This window comes from Poromitra crassiceps (genome assembly GCF_964638095.1).
Source record: "Poromitra crassiceps genome assembly, chromosome: 28".
Classification (NCBI taxonomy): Eukaryota; Metazoa; Chordata; class Actinopteri; order Beryciformes; family Melamphaidae; genus Poromitra; species Poromitra crassiceps.
In genome coordinates, this window is record NC_139651.1 from 8,119,246 (window position 1) to 8,125,370 (window position 6,125).

At 47.5% G+C, this 6,125-nt stretch overlaps 1 protein-coding gene across 1 annotated transcript in view; it reads left to right on the forward strand.

Annotated features, from left to right (window-relative positions):
* Positions 1-1,466: 1,466 nt before the first annotated feature.
* chd9 (chromodomain helicase DNA binding protein 9) overlaps positions 1,467-6,125 on the forward strand; it is a 120,186-nt gene continuing 115,527 nt past the window's right edge. The window contains exon 1 of the mRNA XM_083662377.1: positions 1,467-1,544. The gene's annotated coding sequence lies outside the window, so the exon portion shown is untranslated. The remainder of the gene's footprint in view (positions 1,545-6,125) is intronic.

Consider the following 6,125-nt stretch of genomic DNA (forward strand, 5'->3'; position numbering starts at 1 on the left):
AGTGATGGAGGGCAGAAATGAGCCATAAGTAGGACCGGTGCGACTGGGTGTTTAGCGCTTCGCGTGCCCGTGTCCCTCTGGTGGTGATGCGCCATAGGGGCACTTTTTTGGGGGTGTGAATAAACTCATACCAACTCATGCGCTCAGCGCACCGGTGTCCCTTCTGCACTCTTCCGCACGTACGGCAGGACCAAACTGTTACCTGGTCCAGGTCTTTCGTCCTCTTGTGGTCTGGAAGTGGCTCGAGCTGGTCCATGTTGTTGTGGCAGGTTCAGACTTGATTGGCTGGGCTGTGAGCAACAGTTGTCCAATGTATAACCTCAGCAGGAAATTATTTATGTCATCATCATTGATGATATCACAATTCAGTCTATGAAATCACTGATGATGTCGTAATGACTCAGTCTATGACATCACTGATGTCGCAATGTCTCACCATCGGTGTCTGTCGGAAATCACCGATGACATCACAATTGCTTGAGTGACATCACTTATGACAGTCTATGATTGTTTGAGTAATAACATCACTGATCACATCATCGAGTGCTCAAGTGACATCACTGGTGGTGACATCGCCAATTCTATCTATACGGTTACATGAGTGATATCAGTGCGACATGCGCTCAATGGCTCCATGCTCAATGCGCTCATACAGACACTAAGACAAATTCCTCATGTAACTTGCATACTGTGCCAATAAAAGTGATTCTGATTCTGATTTAGATTGATTCTCTGTCTGGATCTCGCTGCACTCCCCGTTCTAGCCTAGCCTCCCTTGGCCTAGCCATGCAGGCAAGCGCGTGTGTGTTTGAGAGAGCGAGAGAGAAAAGTCCTGAGGGGGAGGGAGTGTGGTGGGGGGGGGGGTGTGTGTGTGTGTGTGTGGGGGGGGGGGGGGTCTTTGCGTCTCTCCCCCCCATGTGAATTGCTAGCTTTGTTGCTTCCTGACCTTCCTCAGTGAGGTTTATATAACTCCCAGCCAACCAGCTGGTCAGGCCAGGCAGGCAGGCAGTGCCATAGCCAGCCAGCCTGAAACCTAACACCATGTCACTCCTCCACACACACACACATAATAGACAGACGAACACACACACACACACGCACCCGCACACACAGACAGACAAACACACACACACGCCCCGCTGGGAAACCTGCCCCCTCTGTGGCTGCATAGTGATAGGCTGTCTTACTCACACGCTCGCTCTCTCTCTCTCTCTCTCTCTCTCTCTCTCTCTCACCTCCCCCATCCTCCATACACACTCTATCTGTCTCTCTCCTGCTCTCTCTCTCTCTCGCTCTGTCAAGTGCGGCGCTCTCTCCCTGTTTGCATCCGGCCTCATCTGCCTGTATGTTGGTGGCGTGCCAGAGGGGGGGGGGGGGGGTGCTAACTAGGGGTCAGAGGTAAACAGGAAGTCAGGCGGTCTCTGCTGTGGGCGGAAGGGGAGGGGCTCAGGAGAGAGGGAGGAGGAGGGAGGAGGGAGTTGTACTTGGATTGAGTCTTGTGTTTGGAGCATGTGGGAACGCTGCCAGACCAAACTGCACAGTAGGTCTGAATATCACCTTTTTTAAACGCTTTCTTTCTCTCTCACTGTCCTTTTCTCTGTTGCCTCCTCCTCAGGAGATGATTTGAAATATTTTTGGAGAGTGTGTGTGTGTGTGTGTGTGTGTGTGTGTGTGTGTGTGTGTGTGTGTGTGTGTGTGTGTGTGTGTGTGAGACTGGAATGCGAGGCTTTCTTGCTTGTGAGTGTGAACTCAGGTTAACCTTTGATTGCCCGAGAGAGGGGGGCGGCTGAAAGGCTAGACGACTATGTTTCTGACTACGGAAAGAGACCGTTTGAATAGGAGAGCATGAAGAAGACCACTTGGTAGTTGGCCTGAGTGAGGGGGCAGAGAGAGAGGAAATGGTGAGAGTGAAGGGGCTAATGGTTTTGCCCTTGTGTTGACAGTAGACACAGTGGTTGCCGTTTGACAGAAGGAAGCAGTCTGAACGAAGAGAGTTTTGTCCGAGAAGCTCTCGTCTCTGAATAAAACATCTTCGGCATAGCAGGAAGTAGAGATGTAGGAAAGGAAGTGAAGAGAATCAGGACTTTGTCCATGTGTTTACAGTTGATACAGTTGTTTACCGTGCCTTGTAAGCAAAGCGCTTTGACTTTGAAAGAGCGTGCTCTTGGTTACTGTAGTGTAGTCATTGTCCACAGAGACAGCAGTTGGCTCACTAGTTAGTGATTTGTAACTTCAGCAAACAGGTTTGCTCAGGTGTTTGGAGGAAGTCGGTCGCTAGTCGCCATGGATGCCGAGGTCGTTAAGTCAAAAGGTTCATATGTTTTTTATTTCACAACATTCAATCTCTACAGAGTTCACCGTTTTAGACTCGTAACGTCATTTCTAGATCGTTACTCACCGTGTGCTGTGTTACAGTACCATCATCCAGTCCCAGAAAAAGCTCATATTACCTCAATACGTCAACAGAGACACTGCATGAAATAGGCCACGCCCGTCACGGGGGAAAGCGCTCCATTCAGTTCCACACACCAGCGTCATTTTCCTTGAATTAAACATAGCTAAAAGCTGTTGTGTGGTCGGGATGCGCAGACAACAAATGTAAAAAAATCGCCAATGAAAGTTTTTTTGTACTCAGGAGCAAAACAAGGAAGCCGTTGAGAATTGGCGAGAAGAAGAATGTGGATCTAGCTGTCAAGGAAGTAAGTTGGAGTGTTCAACTTCCGTATATATGATCTTTGTGTGCAACACACGACCATGCCATAGGAGAATGCCAGGATTGGGGGTGGGGGGTGGGGGGTGGGTTGTTTCCCCCCGTTTTGGGCGTGGTTTCTGAATGATGGCGCGCTCCGCAGTGTCTCTATGAATCAGGTTGTAGTGGTCCAGTACCATTATCAGTACCATCACATGATGATACACTTGAATTGATCAGAGAGCCTATGAGAGCACGTTTCACTTTCCCTACCACTTGATCAAAAATGGTCGCCTCCATGTCTTTGTGGTATTATCGTGTGGTGGTGTCTGTGCTTCACTGTTCACTCCACAACACGGCACCACCGAGCGCTCGTTATGGAGCTGTCAACCTCGACACGCAGAAGCTGAGTGAGTGAGTGTGCTGCTGTGTGAAACGCACCGTCACACAGCAGTCGTCTTCAGCGCCGAGCCCTTCTTCACATTCCTGCTGAAGTGCAGGGTTCCTGCTGGCGTGGCGGGAGTGAACGCAGCATGGAGTCCGTCTGACCCCGTCATTAGTGTCACCACTCACCACCACTGTGACCAAAACCCACTCAATCCACCTTCCACCCATGCAGGGTTTTGTGCCGGCGGGGGGGGGGGGGGGGGGGTATGGCTGTGGTTGGCACTCACAGAGGGCTCCACTCCGCTCGCTGTTGGGGAAACGACAGTATTTCTATAAAAAAATAAATAAGATTATGATGATTAAGATCACGATGATAATTGTCCTTCACATCCATCGAAAGCCTCCGGATTGGTCTATGGCCATTTGTTCATCCGTCTGTCATGGCGGCGATATCTCAGACATTGGAGAACCTTTTTGGCTGCACCTGTCTGCCGATCTGTGGGCGTGGGTGTGACTCTCACACGCCTCCTCCGATGCACGTGGAGCCGCCAGCCCGCTTCTTTTCACCGGGGAGGATGTCGTAGCGCGTGCAGGGACACGTTACCCCCCCCCCCCAGTTCCCCTCCCTGCTGAACAGGCCTGACTGACCAGAGGAGGCGCTAATGCAGCCCACCAGGACATATATTGTATACCCTTGTCCGGCTTCCCACTAACACCACCCGGGCACCCCGTTGCCGAATGTTTTGTTGTTGTTGACGAAACTGGCAAATGATGTATCACGCCACTGGCACTGTTCCAATATTTTCACAGATGATCAATTAATTAATTAATTAATTATTAATTTCACAGATTGGCCCCAGCGACGATGCTGCAATTACAGGTCAAAACAAGTTGACATTATGTGTTGTTAATAACGCCTCATTTGTCGGAGAACGGCATGTTTACACTCGCCATGTTGCTTTTTTATTATTTACTCTAACAAACACTCAAATCACTCAGACCTGAGATTTTTACTATTTCATCCATTTCTTATAAGGAGACATTTAACAGGACACATCTTGAAGCTCATCTTTGTTCCCTTTTCGGAGATGAGATAGCTTTGCTTCAGCGTTGCTGCACAACAAGTCCATCTGGATACACACACGCGCACGCACACACACACACACACACACGCACACACACGCACACACGCACACACACGCACACACACACACACACACACACACACACACACACACACACACACACACACACACACACACACGCACACGCACACAGCATCATCCAGTCTCAGCTCCTCTCTGCACAGACGTTGCCATGGTGTTCAGATACATTTCCGTTCATATTTGTACATGAATTACTGGACTAAAACAAAATGTTTTTACTGTTTCCCTTCTAAAGCCACCTATTTCTGAAGAAAATGGTGAAAACGACATACCCAAACTAAAATGCTTACTGTGGCTGAACCGCTAGGGTTACAGACAACTGCCTGGCCTTTTCTGAAAGTTAAGACTTTGAAGTTTCTGTTCCAAGTGTCAGAATAACTCTATGTGTTACTGACCCTGAGTAACACCAGCTCAAACACAGTGGTTGATTCTCGCCTAGAATAAAAAACACTTTTAGAGTGTAAACAGTTACCTGTGGTTGTTGTATTTATGGCTAGAAACCCAATGGAGACATAGCCACAGGGCTTACCACATCCCAACTCAAAGAAGATGAAAAAATACCAAAACATGAGTATTTGGCAGTGGTTTTTGTAGGGAGATACCTAGGCGGATTTCCAAAAAGCCATTATAAAAAGTCATTTGAAAAAGCCAAATAATCTGAAATGTTGTCTTTGTCTTTGTACAAAGACAGCTATAACTTCTGCTGTGTTGATCTGATCTGAAAAAGGAAGACATGGTTCGATGTGCAAGATTCAGCCGGTTAATTTGGTATGTAGCATGAACAGCATTGTTCAGAATTAACTACCTAATTGATCACATAAATGACAAATAAACAGCAAAAAATCAGAAACGTAACGCCGGCGTTACGGTGCCATGCAAGAGGTTTTAAGCTATCTTAGTTGTTTTTGATGTTGTCTTCCTCACATGCTTTCTGTTGCTGGTAGGAAAGCCATGTGTTTATAATGTGGCTCCATGCCCTCTAACGTTCCAAACTCCAGCGCCATTCCACAGGCTGAGGCACCTGTCTCACCTGTATGAGGCACCTGTCTCAGGCTCACCTGACAGGCTGAGGCACCTGTCTCACCTGTATGAGGCACCTGTCTCGCACTGTGGAGGAAGTGGAAATTGAAGCAGAAAAAAGCTCATTATTTACTTTGTCATAGCCTAGAGGCTAGGCCTCACTCTCTCTCTCTCTCTCTCTCTCTCTCTCACTCTCTCTCTCATGCTAGACCTCACTCTCTCTCTCTCTCTCATGCTAGGTGTTGTAGAAAATATTAGTTCCATTGGCATTTCCTAATCAATAAGCTAATAATTGCATACACATAATTAATGCTATGAGTTACCATGACATGACATCTCACACATATACAGTAGATTCACCCCAGTGGCAGAGGACTTCTCTCTTTTGCTGAGACCTTGGGCAGTGCATCGCATCCCATAACAATTGATAACAGTCTCTGGGTCAGACTGCACGACGCACACACATTTACCCCCCCCTCCTCTCTGCCTTTCCTCTTTCCTGCCTTGCAGTATAAAGCGTAGGTTAAACTGTCAGTCATCACTGAATATTTGGACTCTGTACATTGATCAGATGGTACATTGAGATTCAGTCCTTCTATAATGCACTTTATAGGAGAATGTTATGGCTTTAAATAATACTTTTATAAGACATCTTTCTGGACTCCTGGTTTCAATTCATTTGGTTTATATTAGCTGTTATATATATTATATTGCGGATGAGGAGTGGTAAATTCCAATCTATAACACTAGGCCTCACTCTCTCTCTCTCATGCTAGGCCTCTCTCTCTCTGTCTCTCTCTCTCTCATGCTAGGCCTCACTCTCTCTGTCTCTCTCTCTCTCATGCTAGGCCTCACTCACTCTC